General features: G+C 43.4%; 1 protein-coding gene across 3 annotated transcripts in view; it reads right to left on the bottom strand.

Moving 5' to 3' along the window:
- The window catches only part of LOC146869755 (max-like protein X), a 105,642-nt gene that overhangs the window by 73,282 nt on the left and 12,237 nt on the right, over positions 1 to 20,123 (bottom strand). Inside the window, exon 2 of one of the 3 annotated variants that reach the window (XM_085614187.1) lies at positions 13,725 to 13,826. The exons of the other annotated variants lie outside the window; for them this stretch is intronic. The gene's annotated coding sequence lies outside the window, so the exon portion shown is untranslated. The remainder of the gene's footprint in view (positions 1 to 13,724; positions 13,827 to 20,123) is intronic. 3 annotated transcript variants of the gene reach the window in all.

Raw genomic sequence — 20,123 nt, 5'->3', positions numbered from 1 at the left:
GGCTTAATTTAAGTAAAGTGTAAAGTACCAAAACAACTAAAATGTTTATACAGAACAAAAATTCCACAACCAGTTTCACAAAACTGCGTAAGCGTTAATAAGAAAAATAAAACGACTAAAAACCAATGACGGGAACCAGAGATCATTTAAAGAAAAAAACTTTTCCCTGTTTGTCTGAGGTGGCAATTTACCGGCCATCAATCCTGCCACAATCATGCCGCCACCGCCACAGAGTCCTGCCGACAGCGCCACCATTCCGGGACTCCATTACCCGGCACCACCATCGGCGAGCGCGGCGCGCACACCAACCACGCCCACAACAAGCGCCAGGAGGCGCATATAAGGAGTACAGGGCTCCCGCGTCGCGGGACGCACGCGGGCAGTGCCGGGCGAAGCCCGGGCCAAGGGCGGGTCCGTCTTTGCCCGTCTGTGGCTGGAGGAGGCTGGGCTGGGCCGCCCCCCTTGGTTTGAAAATCACGCCTACAGAGAAGTAACAGGAAGTGAGGGGTTCTGCACAGGGGTCAGGCAACGAAGAAGCAGGAGTGACTAACCACTACAACCGTAAGTCCTACCATTTACTTCGCTAACGTAAGCTGATTCTTTGGGCTTGTCGTTTTTGTTAGTATTAAGCAAGCCCCCACAATTTTAGCCGACACCACAGAGCTGAGTATGGGCAAACAGACTGTAAAAGCCTTATGCCATGCCCCCCCTTGTTCCACCCAACTTCTCCCCCAGACATCAATTGATCAGATGTTACAAAGGGCGATAGGAGTGGTGGCCACAGAATTCAGCGAACTGAGCGCCGACTGTCTATAACTCCGGACCTTCCCCTGGCCTTGTCACCATCTAACCTTTCCCATCCCCTTGAAAGGGGCGACAGTATTCAAAGTCAGGTTTCTACGCCTGTTCCAAATATAGAAGCTAAATGTAGGGCAACTACTAGAAGTAAAGGGTGCACTAAAACCCCCGCTAACTCAAGTGCGGCCAATTATCATCCTCAAACCAAGAATGTGGGAGGCAAAAAGAGGAAAATAAACAATGGAACCGCCGTGTCGGTAGTAGCCGACCAGAGAGTTTGTGAGCCTCCAATTCATATGGATCTATCGCCTCATGCATGGACTGCTTCATTTTCCAACATACTATTTAATCAAATCAGCGGGCTTCTAAAAGAAGAATTTGCCCTAATCCATGCCCGTTTGGACACCATGTCTAAGACCTGCACATGTACAGACTCGGCTCATCCAAATCCATCACTCCCAGCCAACACACATGGGAGAAATACGGCTCCAACTTTGTGCACTAGTCCGGGAAATACACCTGCTGAGGTTGTAGGTTTCACTAGTCAGCGAGTGGGGGCGACTTCTGGACATTCCCTAACCAATGAGGAAAAAGTTCCCAGGGAAACCTTTTCCGTTTTTGCAGTACATTGTGTGTGCCTTACTGCAAGCTATCCCACAGTGACCTATTCAGGGTAAAATCCATCGTTACAGAACCCTTCTGCCCATGCATTGTTTCTGGTGTCCCAGTCTGGGAGGTGTTTAGGGAAATGAACAGCCCCCCTCCTCCTGGTTATGTGGATACAGCTGGCCCAGAGAACAAAGGCTTCTCTTCATCAAGTCTCCCTTTACACCTAACTAGACTAGGAAGGCCTCATCCTGGCTCTGTTCAAGTCAATGAATTTCCTAGACCCTTCTCATGCGCTCTTCCTGAGCAGTGTAACATATTTCTCACCCAGCTCTCCTCTCTAACACCTAACCCATCATTCCTGCTCTGGGAGCAGTGTTTACACCTCTTTAAAGGGAACCACTGTCGGGGACAAGCTGCTGGCAGCCTAATGCTAATTAGCCACGGGAGGCTCAGACAAAGTAACTTAAAAAAATATATATACTTTTCCTAAATAGTTACCAAAAATGTGAGACTTTGGTGAACTGGATTTTTAATAAAGACTAAAAATAGTGGATAAATCATTCTTGCGGCTTATGCCAAACCAGAATTAGAAGAAATAGTATTTTGTTCTGAACTAAAGATTTTCTCCTAGGGCAGCTATACAACGAACCCTGGTTTCACAAAAACAGGCATATTTCTCATGTCCCTCCTAGTAAAACCATTGTACTTATAAACTATTTCTGAAGCATACATTAACATTACTAAATAGTCTCTACCAATTCACATCTTTCGAAGAAAAATCAAACACCTCCTATGTCCCATCACAGCTATATGACTGTCCGATAATCACCAATTTTAAGCAAACATATTTCTTTGAGTAAAAACGTCAGGTACATTTTTTAGCCACTTTCACAAACGACCAAACTAGTGCAGTGCCCACAAAATCTGGTCCAACTAGACCAAGAAAGCACACAAAAGAATCCTACAGAAACTGTACATGGAATGAAAGCCATCACTGCTGGTCTTTAGCCACTGGGAGACAAGAGTGAAATAACTGGACCTACTCACCTTAGCGTACTCACAGAAGGGGAAAGGTGCTGGTTCTCAATCGACTAATTGTCGATAAAGACAATGGGAACAACCAACAGAAAAATTGCCAAAATTACTTTTTTTTTAGATGTCTTCACTGGACTAAATTTCCAACTTTCCTCAGGAGTCCAGAAGCACACCTGAGAAACTAACATTTTTAAGTTCCCAGAACTGGTGTAATTCTAATTTGAATTCCTATTTAGGCCTCAGGGAAAACATTTACACAAATGCATTTCACATATGCATTTTAATCTACTTTCCCTCCATGGAAAAACAATGTATCTCCACGCTCAGGGGCTGTGGGTATTTCGAAGACTGCCCATAAATGGCCTTGTTTCCAAAGAACAAGAGCCAACTTGTAACACTAGGATAGGGAGCACTAGGTAGGAGTACCAATATAACTGTACTTGTATTTTAGCATATAATCTGCAACAGCACAATGGTTGAACTGTTCATTTTCTTTACCATTTTCGTGATGCTTATTACTCCGTTTTGTTTCCTGCTATTAATAATTGCATCACAAGTATTTTACGTAAGAATCATAATGCTTCAATAAATATTGAAATGCCAATTCCACAATTGATATGGCACCACAAACTTTTTAGCTTGGAACTAACTTAATGGGTCTCCAGAGTAGTTTTCTTTTGTGTGCCCAAAGCCCCTACTCACCTACTAACTGGAGACATCCGTGGTGGTAGAGATCTTCAACTAAGTAGGGAACCCCCATTTCTGGCTTTAGGTTGTTCAAGCTTGAACCTTTAAAAAGGATCATCCCACAGATGTACCCTCTCTGAACTCCACATATTCAAATGGCTAATGCAGCACTGGTTAACATACCAGGAAGCTGCAGACATGTATTCACACAGATTCTGCACCAACATGGGCTCACTGATACAGAGGGAAGGGAGAAGGAGAGGTTACCTTTGTGGTAGAGGTCCACAAAGAGTACAAACAAGGGGTATTCTATCCATGGGTCACATTCCCGGCAGTAAATGCACAATCAAGACAGTTACACTGTAGCCGCAGTTCCTAACAACTGCAGAGCTTATAAAGCATTAGAAATACCATTAACATTTCAAGAACACCAAACTGGTTTGAAGGAACACTACCACGTACAAGAAACAATGTTAGCCTGCATGCCCTGAGAGGAATTGTGCCTGAGTAAATTAAGCGGCAGCATGTCCAGCAACCTATGATTTTTTCCCTACTGATGACGGAGAAATCCAGAAACACGTGTCTAGGGATACGCTACGAAAGTTATGGAATTGAGCCAAGAAAAAATGTTGAACTTTGTCCTGTGCCAGAATATAATGAACTACACTGACCAAGATGCCTAGAGGTAATGACGCTGAGACGTGAAGTCAGCGTGCTCCCACTACCTTCCCACAATTTAAAAGGCTCCCTCGAGCCGCCTTGAGCTGACGAGCTTGGGAGCGCCTGCATGCCCTGAGAGGAATTGTGCCTGAGTAAATTAAGCGGCAGCATGTCCAGCAACCTATGATTTTTTCCCTACTGATGACGGAGAAATCCAGAAACACGTGTCTAGGGATACGCTACGAAAGTTATGGAACTGAGCCAAGAAAAAATGTTGAACTTTGTCCTGTGCCAGAATATAATGAACTACACTGACCAAGATGCCTAGAGGTAATGACGCTGAGACGTGAAGTCAGCGTGCTCCCACTACCTTCCCACAATTTAAAAGGCTCCCTCGAGCCGCCTTGAGCTGACGAGCTTGGGAGCGCCTGCATGCCCTGAGAGGAATTGTGCCTGAGTAAATTAAGCGGCAGCATGTCCAGCAACCTATGATTTTTTCCCTACTGATGACGGAGAAATCCAGAAACACGTGTCTAGGGATACGCTACGAAAGTTATGGAATTGAGCCAAGAAAGAATTTTGAACTTTGTCCTGTGCCAGAATATAATGAACTACACTGACCAAGATGCCTAGAGGTAATGACGCTGAGACGTGAAGTCAGCATGCTCCCACTACCTTCCCACAATTTAAAAGGCTCCCTCGAGCCGCCTTGAGCTGACGAGCTTGGGAGCGCCTGCATGCCCTGAGAGGAATTGTGCCTGAGTAAATTAAGCGGCAGCATGTCCAGCAACCTATGATTTTTTCCATACTGATGACGGAGAAATCCAGAAACACGTGTCTAGGGATACGCTACGAAAGTTATGGAATTGAGCCAAGAAAAAATGTTGAACTTTGTCCTGTGCCAGAATATAATGAACTACACTGACCAAGATGCCTAGAGGTAATGACGCTGAGACGTGAAGTCAGCGTGCTCCCACTACCTTCCCACAATGTTGGACTGGGTCCCCTCAGCAATGAGCAAGCAACATGCCCAGTCTTAGCCAGTTCAACACCTTACCCAGATAAAGGATCACTTACTGCACCTGAGCTACATACACTATACACAATTCTAGTCAGAATATATAGAGCTTGATGGCTCCCCCGGTGGAAGACTGCACCACTTGGGGTCCAGTCTTTGCTGCAGAATATACTAGAACACACAGTACACCCTCAGTAACTATTTTGCCTGAGGTGCTTTAACAGATTCAGAATAATTACGGGATGGACCCTGCCTTGCAATTTTGCTGCTGTGTCCTCAATCCTGCTTATTAATATAAAAGGGGAAGCAGCAGCGTGGACTATATGCCAGCGGCTCACGCAGGTTGCTCCGGTAGATCAGGAGCATAAACCACCTAAAATTATTGAAGAATCCTGAGCATCAATAGCTAGAGATAATTTGGGAGCCAGACTTAATAAGCCACAAATTAAGGGTAGTTCTGAAAAGCATAAAACTCAAAGCAGACATCCGAATCTTCCCAAAAAAGTGTGAGAGTAAGAAAAATAAAGAATAACTAAATTACAGGGTGATCTCCTCAACAGGAGTCCTCTGAAAAATGCTATAATTTGTGCAATTGATTCACTTAAACAGTCCAATAGGTATCAGGACATTGATACACGTCCTTCTCGTTCCTTTCAAGAGTCATCCAAAAAACGCTGAGAGAGAGGACAATCAGAGTGCAGAGGAGTACGTGAAACCGAAGGAGGACACACAACGCTTGTCTGATGGCATAACAAACAAGCATTTGCAATGCAATAGGTCTCACATTTACACCAGTTTGAGCTATTGACATTGTAAATGACAATGCCTTTTATTTTTGTTTTTAAGACATAAATAAAAGGCATTGTCATTTATAATGCCAATAGCTTAAACTCTTGTATACTGAACACGTAGGTATTCTATATATCTGCAGTGATTGTGATCTCACCAATATCTGCAGTGATGGTGATCTCACACCTATATCTGCAGTGATGGTGATCTCACACATATATCTGAAGTGATGGTGATCTCACACCTTTTTACTGTTAGCACATCACTACAGCAAGGCCAAGCGAATGGAGCCCCTTGGGCATGAAGGGGCGTCTTGAGACCTCAATAAACAACAAAGGAAGGCTGGACTCTGGTGTTGAGCAGTGACTGGCTGAAGAGTTGAAGGGAGCCTCGGCGGCTGGCAGATGGTGCACATGTTTGATCTAGAGGCAGGGGGGGGATGGTGTATGTATATCAGCACAGAAATCAGTTTAAACTAAACATTATATTTAGGGTGAGGAAAAATACAGTGGCGTGAACGCTTTATTTCGGTGTAGACTGTGCACGGTGCTGTTTTGTAATGTGGGCACTGGCAGACAATCACATTTTGAAAGAAAAAAAAAAACAGACTTTGAAAACATGATCTGTCACTACACGTCTCCTTTCAATAAGAAATACCCTCACAACAGCAGTTAAGCAAACGATCTAGTCCGGATAGGCCGTCCCAAAAGGAGACAGGGCGGTAACAAAAAAGCCTGATTTTCTAACGAAGGCCACCGTTTAGCATAAACGATGACGCCAGCCAATGAAAATGATGGGCGGGGTTTCAAGTCCCCTTCTGAAATATCCTGTACCACAATATGTCTCGCAGAGCTGCAACGCTAGGCGAGACCTAAAAAGAAAACCTTAAACAGTCCAGGCCTCAAAAAATCATTAAAATGTTACCAGACCTGCAAGTCTAGCGACTTTAATAATCTACTCAACCCAATTATAATGCTCGAATCATTAACTAGTTTCAAATTATGTGATCCTGGACAAATATTTTAATTCTACGAGCCGCCATTTTCATCTTTATCACATATGAGAGCACCTTCAAATACACAAGTTCAGCATGTATGGTGCACAAAAAACACTTTTAATAGACTAAACCTTTGCTCCATATACTATTCCCACTCCAAAGAGGGCAACAGAAGGAAAAGTGTTGGATTGCGGAGGGGTATAATTTACCATTCCCACTCCAGTCAGTGCAACAGTAGAGAAAGTGTTGGATTGCGGAGGAGTAAAATTTACTATTTCCAATCCAGTGAGTGCAACAGTAGAGAAGGTGTTGGATAGCAGTGGGGACTAATTTATCATTTCAACTCCACTGAGTACAACAGTAGGGGGAAGTGCCACATGTAGGATACACATGACTCCTGAATTGCCTCTTAGTTCATTAACCGCATTGTCATCAGGGCAGGAGCAGGAATGTTTCTGAACTAATCTTTAAAAACAACCACTTTTAATAAATACATACCTCAAGCATGACGTGGTAGCATGCTAATTAGCAATCAGCAGATTTTACATTGAAATGACCACAACGTTTCCCACTGACATGTGCTTTTCCTGATAAACTTATATAGAGTATAAATTGTGGAAATAAAGTTTCTGCAGTTATGTAATTTGCACATCACCAAGTAAAGTGTTCTCATATGTTTTGTTCCTATTTAAATCTTTGTTTGCATTACTCTTCTGAATTACAAAAAAAACAAAACTTTATAATTCCTGATATAATTTGGAATATTTGTACTATTCATTTATAAGCCATTTAAATATTGTATGTTAGAAAAAAACTGGATTTCTTAAAGTCTTGTGTTTCACAATTATTCTCAGATAGCTCACTTGACAAAAATCTCTAATTAATAAGAGAAAGAAAAGTAAACAATTTTCCAGGGTAAGAGGAGAAACATTTAGTAAAATGACAAACTGACATTTGACCTCTGTCCTTGAACAGACAGCAAATGTGTCAAAATAAAAACAAGATTTAAAAGGTGTCTTTATTACTCATTCACTTTCTGAATGAACAGAACACTTGGTTCTTTCAGCCCAAGTTCAATTGCCAGAATGGACGAGTATGTGCTCAATACAGCTCGATCTGTAAAAATTTGACAGCATCTGTGCTCAATTGACACACTCTGCGAGGTGCTACAGGGGCAGTCTACTGCGAAAGCAAGCAACGAAAATGTTGCTTTACCAGCCGGGACACAAACAATGGACTCATTTGGCTCGTCATGTACTGGAAGAAATTCACCCTTTTTCAAAAAAAAAAAACAAGCTCAATTTGGGAACTCAAACACAAAATTGACATTCCTTTAATTTTTTGGGCATACATAGCTTTCTAATGCTTATAGTGGTTCGGACAATAACTACGAACACTTTAGAGCTATGGCTTGCAATTATATATATTTTTTTTAACATTTGTAAGTTTTTTGGTTTTTTTTAGAAGTTTTAAACATTTTAGCAAAAACAAATGTTTTTATGAACTTTATGCATACCAATATCTAGTTAGGTTAATAGTACAGTAATAAGTTACGTATGTCGGAAGACGAGTGGGTGTTATATTCCATATAGGTACCCTATATAGGCGCAGGTAACATTGCATCCTTTCAACTAGATTCTTCCTTACATTACATACATAACAGTTCTTAGGGACTGACCTTCTACCTAGATACGACACTGCATTCAGAACGCGGGTTTTTCCCTAGTTTGAATCTCATACATTATGCATGAGGCTTCTTGGACTAACAGCAGGACTAATATCTCCTGTATAATATCTCTGTATAAAGTTCAGGCCCGACATCATCCTTTAGGCCGACACAGTAACACAGCAAAGTAGGACCCCTCGGGAGACCTATGAGTATATATACACGTCACATATTGCTTAGAAAGACAGAGGAGACCGAGACTTCCTGGCTGACACACTGACCAGAGACGCTGAGGTTCCTGCATGCAGACGCTCCAGCTCGCAGTGGTCTAACATACCTCACGGGGTGTCCAACTCGAGACCAGGACGGGGTCCCATATGTTCTCATTCTCAGGTGATTGGGTTGTCTTGATCCTAGAAGTTTTCTTGGCATAACACCACACAGATGCTAGGTAAATTTAGGTACATCTAGTTAGGGGGGCATCGTAGGAGTACGCACTTTTTATCATGTATTTTATGTACTCGTATATATTCATGATTACTGCAAGATGGTAGAACGGTACCTTTTACTTTCATAGTACTTCTAATCATATATCTCTGCTACTGCCTAATGGTTGTTGCAGCGCATCTATTCTACACTAGAACAACAACTGTTCAATAAATCCTTATTGACAAACGCCCAGTATGTTTATTCAGAAACTAAGTGAGTGTGTGACTGAGCGAAAGGTAGAGCATTGTTTCCACAATCCTGAGGGATCAGGGTTGTCATGTTCTGAGGTTGCCAGAATCTATTCTCTCCCCGATAAGAGGAGATTCTAGTGGCACTGTGAGCTAGCTGATACAGACAGGCTAACATACCCGGTGGGGGTGTACGGAATCAGTCTGCCACCAATGCCACAGTTTGTTATCCAAACATGCAGATCCTGTATAGGTTATATAGGAACTACACAACAGCATAGCGAGTGGCCGAGTAGATTTGAGGCCTGCAGTCCAAGCCTCCATTCAAAAAGAAGGTACCTAGCAGCAAAGTCAAGCATGCCACAGATAGTGCTTTTGAACCGAGTGTCTGGTGGCAGTAGCAACAAGCGAATATATCCAGGTGGAAACACCAGACCGGAGACTGAGTGTCCCTTGTCAACTACATGAATTGCAACTCCAGATGGAAGGGGATATCCCACATACTATAAACGTTCTCTTCTGTGAGGACTTGTCATTCGGCTATGACCCTCTCTTGGCAAAAAAAAGATTGACCACCACAGTTTGTTACGGATTGCCCCAACGGGGAAACGGAAATTTTACCAGCTTTTTCCAACGTCATTACAGAATCAGTAAAACTCATATGCGCAAAGTGGTGGACCCCTGCTCCGGCGTAATACCGCAATCATGTGGGTGGGGATGAAGGATCCTCTCATCACATCATACCTGTGAGGTCCAGCCCACATCCACAAAGACAATACCCCATTAAACACGAGGCTAAAAAACAACTTGGATATCAGGGTGTAGAGGAAAGATGCACCTCTTCCATGAATAATCCCTTGTTTCCAGTAATGAAACCAGACCATTTATATCATTTAGTCATAGATTGCAGACTCTTAAACACTGCTACACGCACATTTGCTGTACAAAACATGCATAGCGTGGCACTAATGAACAATATAGGAAGTACAAAAATACAAAACCACATTAGACATTTCAAATGGGATATACTGCCAAAATATAGCACCTGAAAGCAGGTTCTTATCTGCATTTAGCCCTTTGGGTTCTCAAAAATAGTTCTGACGTTTACCACAATGGTATAAGAATACCCCCGGGTTGTTTTCAGCCTTTGTAACAGAAGTCTTACAAGATTCGGATGACCAGAAATGGTCAATCAAGCCACAGTTATTTGTTTAGCGCTGCTGGTCACCCATGGGGGTATCCAGGCGCTTGATGTCAGGCTCAGTCGAAAAGCCAGGTCTTGAGCCCCTTCCTGGTTGGCGCTTGTGTCAATCAGGCGGGTTAGGGCCTCTTTTTTTGTAGCTTTGATCCGCCAATGGTAGTCGTTAATGGCTGATTTGAGGTTGCCTCTGTGAGATTCTTGCTGGTGAGCCACCTTCTTTCAAGTTGTTTGCACCTGCGTTTTGAAGTGCAGAGTTCAAGGGTGTACCAGTCGGCTTGTTTGGAGGGTCTAGGTGTTTTGGCTTGTCTGGTGGGGGCGACTGTCGGCAGCACTGGTGATCCAGTCATTGAAGTTCTGTACTGCCTGGTTAACTGTGGTGTATTTGGGCTGTGAGATGCAGAGTGAGTCGATCCTTTGCTGCTGGGTGAGCTTTGACCAGCTGTGGAAGGGGGCACTCTGTCTGTAAAAGGTGGTGAAGGGGGGAGTTTGGGCATGTCTGGCGATGGTGAAGTGTACGATGGATGGTCCAATCAGGTGAGTTTCGAGCTGTGGTGGCATCTGTTTTTGTTGCTGGACGTGAATATGGGGTCTATCGTGTGACCCGCACCATGTGTGGGGTCCGTGACTTGCTGCTTGAGTCCGATGTTGTCCATTCTCTCCAGGAGATCGGTGGAGCTGGTGTCGGTTGTGTCTTCCAGATGGCTGTTGAGGTTTCCCAGGAAGATGTAGTGTTCCGAATCAATGCCGAACGGGGTGATTAAGTCAGCGATGGTGTCGCTGAGACCGGTTCACGGTCCTGGCGGTTTTTAGGAGAGGGTGCCCTTGAAAGTGGTGTTATTGTCTGTGCGTAGCTGCAAGTTCATGTGTTCTATGATTTTGAGTTGTGCCGGTTGGATTTTGGATTCTGGCATGGCGCAGGTTACTGTGCCAGCGACGGATGTTGGAAAATGTGGCTAAACTGCAGCAAAGACAGGAGAAGGGCCCTGCTGCGGAGCAGGATGAAACAAGTCAGCAGTTTTTGTTGCGACCAGGGCACGAAGATCCACAGAGGAGTACCGGTGGGAGTGCAGAAGTCCGGGGTTCCTGGTGCTGGGCGAAGTCCAAATGGGCTTGCCTTTGACATGCTACCAGTACCCCCATGCAGCAGCCTCCAAAAGTAGTCCTCAGGGTGGGAGGGGCTAAGCAGGATGTCAAAGGAAAAACCGACAGGAAGGGGAGAGCAGTGGTGATGGAACGGCAGGGAAACCAATGGCCAGAAAGTAAGCAATGAATTAACAGCAGGAAGCAAGTGAATTTAAAACAGAACAAACCAATAAATTAAGACAAAGTAAACCAAACAGAGGGAACTACACCAAAAGTAAAGCATCCCCTAAATTACCAGCAGGTAATTAGCGGGATGCCGCTGGGCAGAGGTCGTAATGTAGGCATGAACGGGGAGGCAAGTCCTGGTGTCGAGGAGCCAGGCAGGGGGGAGAAGCAGAGACCAACATTCAATGTCCTATGCCAATGACATACTTGACAGATGAGGTTCTCTCAACTCATTTAGCCAGAGTAGATCTTATAGTTCTAGAATTTGCTTACATAGGCTACATATGTAACTTTAATTTAAAGAAAAATGCCTCTCAGTGTCCTGTTCTTGGGATACGAGTTGTCAAGTGAAGGCAAGAGCCTTGTGATACATCTCTTAGAGAAGCGTGCACTTTAACGACCACCAAACACATTGAAAAAAACAACAATCAATAGGTGTGATATGGAGCACCCGGTTGCCGGGGACTCCAAGATGGCACCCAGCCCTCAGCAGCCAAACGAGGAGGTCGGAGGTCGAGAGACTTATGTCGACCACTTGATGACGTCACCCAGGGAGTCGGCGGACGAGGTGAAAAGAAAGACTTGGTCGGAAAAGGGGGTGGTTGGAGCAAGGAGCAGCGAAGACCACGAGGTCGTCGGAGAACACCACCACACTGGACGACGAGTGGAGGAAGAGGAAAACTCCCTGAGAAGAGGACGGACAGAGGGAGGATCCCCGGAGGACACAATGAAGAGTCCAGAGGACGGAGGAGCATCCAGGGAGAGGGAGGCTTCCCCAACACGAGACACCGGTGTATCTGTCCGTCCACAAGGAAGCCAGGACGCCGCAATACCCCTTGCTGCGGTCCCGGCGGACCGTAGCCCCAGGCAAATGCCGCTACTGCGCTATAGGAAGAGACTGACTGGGAAGGGGTTAAAGGGGACCCTGCATGAAGGAGTGCACGGTTTAGGAGTATGTCCTCACCCCCTTTCCCTTGCACATTGGTGGCGGCCTGCACAGGTGGAGGGATAATACAGTAGTGTTATAATACAGAGGACTGACCAGTTCTTTATCTTTGTTTGCATTTTGGGACATCCGCATACGTTATGGGGACGGACGAGTCCTAAAAAGGTTTCCGACCAGACGGAGAAGGCTCACCCCCACAGAAGATTGATACCAGAGACTTTACACTTTTGGTTTCATATTTTTGTGTTCTTTTATCTGTCCCTCGTGCGGAGACTGTGACCGGCTAGGAGTAGAGACAACTCAATAAAACGAACTAAGTGCTACCACGCACCTATTCATACCACATGCTGTCTAGTGCCATGCTTGCATAGAAACTACAATTCCCCTTACAGCTCTTTCTCCAGCAGGGAATAATATAACAATTGGGTTTCCTAAATTTTGGTAGAACATATATACCAGACTATGCACAACGGGTTAAACTGTTTTACGACTTGATTTGGCCAGGATTTTCAAGTTCACATTGGACAACTGAACACACACAGATTAGACGTTCAGTACAAGCGGACATGCTGGCTTTCAAACATTTACACAAATGAGTTAACACCACAAACCTAGTGATCCTCATGATTTCGAGTACATCCGGAAACACTGTTACATTCAATGTAACACTGTACCAATTGCATATATATTGCACTTATACACAAATGCAGTAATGCGTTTTGCCCAGACAGAAATAATCCAGATGGCAGTACAGACTGCTGTAGTAAAAGAAATAAGCCAGAGAATATCTGCTACAGGTTAATCAAAAGCATAAAATAAATTCAGTAGCCCAGTTGTTCTCTTTTGTTAAACTCAACTAAGCTGAACTGAGTAGTATATTTGTTTAATGTGAAAATGTATAATAAAAATAAACTTTGACTTAATACATGAGGTTTTATTGACGCATAAGATGTAGTGGGTGGTGTTTTTTTAAAGAAAGAAGTGATAAAGAGCCCCCAGAAGGGCGACCTTAACGAGACACAGAGAAAATGTAACAATGAAGTGACATAAAAATTAAAAAGGTTATTGGTATATATAAGGATTTCTTAGTGCTAATTTTCTTAATCCACGAAAAGTGCAGCCAGATCTTTTTCTGGTGCTTTTGCTTTTAGACTATCCTTTCAAGTTGCCGATGACGTTTCAACCCCACTTGAAGTGCAAGGGTCTCATCAGGACAATTTTACCTGGGGACTACAAATAGCGCTGTATTAGATCAGTCTCTAGAGAAGGGTAACACTAGTGCATTCTTTCAGTAATTTCTAAGGGGCTACTTAAACCAGATTAATCTGCTTACCTGCCCAGTAGACATGCTCCCATGTACGCGTGCAGAGCGAGTTCCCTTGGTGTCAAGGAAGTCTTGGAAAGGTGGCATTCCTTCCAGAAGGATTGATGATGCCTAGGGGGAGATGAGGGCATTTTTGTTTTATCGTCCCTTTACTAGCAGTTACCATTTGCTGTAATAGTTAAAGAGGGTTTCTTTGACTGAAACTGGATGTCCACAGTACAACCCATGATCAATGTGCATGGATATTTTTAGGGAATCCAGAGTAGATTGCTGTTCCTTAGTTTAGACAGTGGATGTCTGTATAAAGGGCGAGAGAGCAAACAGTTGCTAGTTTAGCCCTTTCCTCTCGCCCATATACTCATTACAAGCAGTCATGTCCAAGAGCGCGGGACGCGGAAGTAGGCGCAGGGAGGTGAAACTCATGACTCACTGTGGGTACAATGAATCCCTCTCAGCTGGCCAGACTACCGGTAACGTGGACCTTGGTTGAAGGGGAATAAATCCACTCTATGTGCAATGCTTCAGTGGGATGTTCTGACTTATGAGCTGAAGCCATGCAAGGTCTGTCGCGTTGAACCTCAAACCGGTTCATGTCGTATGTCAGCGTGGCATCGGGCGAACACACACCACTAGACCGGTGACCCACAAGGTGAGGGGTAGGTCAATGTGCGCATGTGCCCGAGCACTAACAGAGGAATGAACAGTGAAGCATATATAACTAAATGTGGAGTCAATCACTGTGCACATGTGCCCAAGCACTATCTGAGAATTGAGACCAATATCACTAGTTCTACGGCAATTGTTTCCGTTTTTTTCTAAAAAAGGGTAGCAATTTTGTAGAATATATGTGAATACTCAGACAATTTATGGTCCCATTATTCATGGTGTATAGTTATAATCAATACTCAATGGACACAGTTTTAGATAAACAAATATCCCGATGTGTGATCAACATCGTAAACAGGATGACGGCACAGTCTGCATTTGTACACTGACGTTAATATGATTACTTACATAACGATTCTGATGACATATTTAGGAATAAAGCAAACACAAGGAAATGATAGACAGAGTGCTGACAGTTTTTAAACACTCACCCCCAGTCACAGATCTGGGTTGAATCCATCATCTTTCTTTAGCTCACTTTGCCACCAAAGTTCAGACACAGCTATATGCAAATCAGCCTTGACCCTGTGCCTCATGGGAACAGTCCAGCCCGAACTGCCAAACCATGTCTTCCCTGGACCGCAAACAAGCCTCCGGGAACCGGTTTCGGGCTTACAGCCCTCATCAGCCAGGCTAGCTTGAATCCAGTGGCAATATACATTTTAAACACATTTTTAAATCAAGCATTTGCCATGCAATAGGTCTCGCATTTATGAGACTGAGCTATTGGCACTGTAAATGTCTGGAAATGCGAGACACATCGAATTGCAAATATTGTTTGTTTCCAAGTGCCCAAAGCCTGCGCTTGCACTTAATAGAGGCCACGCCCCTTTCTTTAAACAAGCCGCATTTAAAGAAAGGGGTGTGGCTTCTATTAAGTGCAAAAGCGGCATGAGGCGCTTGGAAACAACCCCAAAAATATTTGTAAAGCAATAGGTCTCGTATTTGCAAGAGTTTAAGCTATTGCCATTTACAATGCCAATAGCTGAAACTCTCCTAAATGCGAGACCTTTGGCATTGGAAAGAAGCAGCCGCCATTGTCCCGGCTGCTTAGAAAGTGAAAGCACGCGTGGCGCACTGAGTGTAAGGAAAGTACGTCATGCCTGCAGTAGGGCAAAGCCCATTAAAGAAAATAATGCTTACAGACTAAATAAAACATACCGTGTCGCAAGAGAAGTAAAAAGGGCCAGTCGCCATGGGAGGTTGCAAATGAAGACAAGGCAGTAATAAGGAGGGACTAACAAGCTGAAAACTGAATCAGAAGCCAGCATTTACAAAGAACAAAGACAAGCCAATGAAAAATATGGGAGGAGCTTCAATTGCATACTCTAATACAGCATGTCTCGCAGAACAGTGCATGATCTGCCCAGGCAATAAGGTTTCGTATTCGTGTTAGTGGAGGGGACCTGGAATGTTCCGAGAAGACAAAAGATTCAAGGGCGGCTTCAGTCACATTTCAACAACTTGTTCCAGGCACTGGACGGTGCTAGGAATAGAAACCTCTCTTAAAAATAGCAAAAAAGATACAGGAAATAGCGGACCTAGTAAAAGAGTTACTAGGGTGCAATAACCTTGAGGAATCCAAAATAGCTTGAGATGCTCAACAGAACGATTATCGGATTTATCGACTTCACTAAAGAAAAGACATGCCCACACTTACTATTCTTTACAAGCACAACCGACAAGGAAAATACGTTACTTGGGGTAGATACAAGGACAACAAATTGTTCACATTCTCTGAATCCTCAGCAAGGTCAGACTCCTCAAACTGCGAAGGTACGAGCTCAGGCAATCCTACACCAAACTGTTTTTTAGGCCAGGCCCGGAGAGGAAGGGGCAACAAACAGGACCAATGGAGAACATGGAACCAGTATGCAGGGGACCGTCACACACGGAGGCAGTATTACACATGTGGTCCGAAAGGACAATAGACAGTCCTGCTGGCCCACAAGAAGAGTGCATTCCTAATTACAATCTCTCTAGCCATCAGTTAAACAGGAATTAAATATCCATTTTGAGCAATGGATTGTCCTTTGTTATAACAGAAAAACCAGACTTCTTTAAGATACAATCAAAACTTCATAAATTCTTCAGGACAGTTAAGATTTAAAAAAAAAATTTCAGGAAAGGGTACCGTTATCTAAATTCTCAGCTTCTAATTTACGATCGAAATCATAATTTATACCATCTAATGCAATGATACCTCCAGAAATTCTAGCATTTGAAAAGGCAGTGCTAGAAGACATCAACACCCTCAAGACCACAAAAAACCTTCACACTTTACGATATCACATGCCCAGAAAGACAGTTGTTACTGTCCCTTAAGAAAGAAGAGTCCATACTCAAAACTTGCGGATAAGGGAGAGGGTTTTGTAATACAGGATATAGACAAATATGAAGCAGATGTTACCAGGCAATTGAATAAATCACAATCACTACAGAAAACTTATGACTAATCCTTTCGCAGACATTACGCGAAGAATACAGGAGGGTACCACTCTGGGCTAGGAAGGTTCGCTCACACAACTGGAATTTGAATTTCTAAATAAACAATATCTGATGACTCCAGTCCTGTACATTCTCCCTAAAATCCACAAAGATACTAACAGTCCGCCAGAAAAACCAATTTTATCAGGGTGTGACTCCATATTAGAACCCATTGGTGAGTACATAAACACATTCACTGTTCCATTATTGAATACATATATGTTCAAGTTAGCTCAAATAAGATTAATGTAATTGAAGGTTTAGCGCATGACCTCACTGGGGATTAGCAAGTGGCACTTAACATTGAGTCACTCTACACAAATATCCAGCAGAAGCAAAGTATCAAGGTGATTAGAAAGATTCTGGACTTACATCCTGCACCTTACCATGTCCTTACATGCATTCATTATAGGCCTTCTAGAAATTGCCTTGACCACTAACTACTTAATGTTTGACTCAACATATTACCAACAATGCTCTGAGACTTTAAAGGGAGCAATTTTTGCTCTGAGTCTAGCTAATCTCTATGATGACCAATTTGAAGAAGAGTTTATCAACACAATAACCAACCAATTCCAACATAACATCAAGTGTTGGAAGCGCTACATAGATGAGATTTTTCATGATCTAGAATGGCTCAGAAGAACCATTACATCAGCTTGCACAAACTTAAACACTTGTCAAACGTTTCTGAAATGTACATACATCAGTAAAGAGAGCATCCCATTCCTAGATCTAGAAATTAAAAACCTAGACAATCATCTAATTGTGAGCCTCTATAGGAAACTGACAAAACAAAATACCCTAGTACAATATAATAGTATTCATCCACTGGCTCTCAAGGTTGGCCTTCCTTATGGTCAATTCCTAAGGTTGCGCAGGAATTGTACTCAAAAAGAGGCTCTCTTAAAAAAAAAAAGGTCCATTCTCAGTTGCAAATTGACGGAAAGGGGGTATCCCAAAAGACTTGAAGACCTCCATGAAAAGGGCTTGGCATAGCCCTAGAGAAGAAATACTTCAAACCAGACAAAAGATATGCAATAGGATTATCTGTGTAACCATTTTCTGTCCGCATAACACCAGAATTGTCAAAACAAAACAACACTGGCCGATACTGAACACCATGAGTATATCAAAAGAACTTCCCCTATTTTCCTACATGAAAGGGAAAACATTAGAGACCATTTGGTGCTCCAACACTTGTGTTCCTAAACACAGCACTACCATACAAGGAATGTGGGTATTACCGCCCATTAAGTGTCACTATAAGTGTGGAAATTGTATTCCATACGAATATACTACCAGCACCAAAGATTTCGTACATGGAGATATAAATATCACACTGCAGCAACATACCAACTGCACTTCCACAAATGTAATTACTGTATCTGGTGCCCTTGCAACTTAATATACATTGGACAGACATCACAACATGTCAAGGTTCGAATTGGACAACATAGAAGCCATATACGGTGCCAAATTTAAACTGCCCCTCTAGTACAAAACTACCAGGAGCAAAAACATTCGGCAGATGATTTGCGGTGGCAACTCATTGAAAAGCCTATTGTTCCCCTGAGAGGAGGAGAGGTCACATTTATTCTACAATTCTTGGAATTTAAATGGATAGAGTTGCACCTATCAGACAGGGTCTTGACACACTGGAAGATTGCGCACGTTTGTTACTTTAAGCAACTAAGTTTGTTATCCACAACCCCCGTGACATAAGAGAAGATACTCTGGTCTCACATGAGACCATCAACAATGTAGCTATAAGATGTACAAGTGTATTCTTGAAAATGTCACCTGTATTTCTTGTCGGTGTCAACTGTACTAATGACTGTATATATGTTTACACCTACAAATTGTTCTGTGCTGTTTACGATGCTGTCACAATGAAGGACACTCGTAACAGAGCACTGTCTAGGAGGGAATAATACACTCTCCCCATTTAAGAGGGGGATCGGGGTCCCCTCCACTAACATGAATGTGAATCATTTTTTTTTTAAATATGCATTTAAAATGTATAAGTAGATTTCTAAATGTCATCACAATCATCAAGTAAGTAATATTAATGTTTAGTGTACAAATGCAGACTGTGCCGTCTTCCTGTGTACGAGGTTGATCACACATCGAGAGACATTTAATTAACAAAAACTGTTTCCATGAGGTATCAATTATGTATTCTAAAAAATTACTACCTTTCTAAAAAAAAACAATCAATTGCCGTAGAACTAGTGATAACTCTATTCTCAGATAGTGCCTCGGTTACTGGAGACTCCCCCCGATATTGGTAAACCCCTGCGCTACAGTGAGATGCAGCTTAGGGCCATAGGCAGGAGAGTGAGCTGCCACTCCCTCGTGCCTACGCCCAAGTATTGCAGTCTCATGGTCTGCTCCCACTGTGGTTGGGTTTCCTCGAACACTAACACAGGGGTGATACCTGAAAGAGGGTCCTTGGGTAATTCTATTGTCTATGAGATTAAGCAGGATAGGGGGAAAGGCCATTTCAAAGCCCTGCTTCTTAACAATCGTTCCCTGAACAAACATGCCCCCCATATCTACGGTTAGTTGACAACAGCCCAAATTTCCTTTTTTAAGTCTCGCCTACGCAGCGCGCATGCGCTGCGTAGGCAAAGAGACCTTTTGCAATCGCTTTGGCTTTTCAACCAAAAACGTGCATGTGTTCCATTGCCTTCAATGGCAACGCGTGCACGTGTGGCGATCCACTTGCGGGAGCGCGCGGCGCCATATGGTAGCAATTATCGCTCCTGGCGCTGCTCGCTCAAGTGAAATGCTTTCACTCGCCCCCTCCTCTCGCGCCTCCCCCTGCTGCCTCCTTTTAGCGCGAGGAACGCGCTTGTCATAACTTTACTTTCACTGTGCAGCAATTTGACAACAGTACGTGAATGCCATATCTTTTTGAACCCAGGCTATTGTCTATCCAATCTACAGTGGCCCGGTAACTGAAAGCTTGCATACCATTTCCATAGAATGCATTTTCAGGACTTCCACAAAAATAGAACATTAGGGAAGACTAGTCTCAATTTTCCTCTCTTCTGTTGTGATGCTTAAATTCAAGATTACAGGTTATGCTCCTGAATGATTTCTCTAACTATGTATATTACAATCAATGGCCGGCTCTCATTTCAGCGTGCACGCATGCATTCGGAAGCTTTCCCTCCTGGAAGACTGGCTGCATCGTCTGGACTACCAGCGCAGATCCCGATAAGGCACACACCCCGAGCGCCTATAAAC

Source organism: Triturus cristatus, chromosome 1_1 (assembly GCF_964204655.1).
Source record: "Triturus cristatus chromosome 1_1, aTriCri1.1, whole genome shotgun sequence".
NCBI classification, from domain to species: Eukaryota; Metazoa; Chordata; class Amphibia; order Caudata; family Salamandridae; genus Triturus; species Triturus cristatus.
This window is presented reverse-complemented; position numbering and strand designations above follow the sequence as displayed.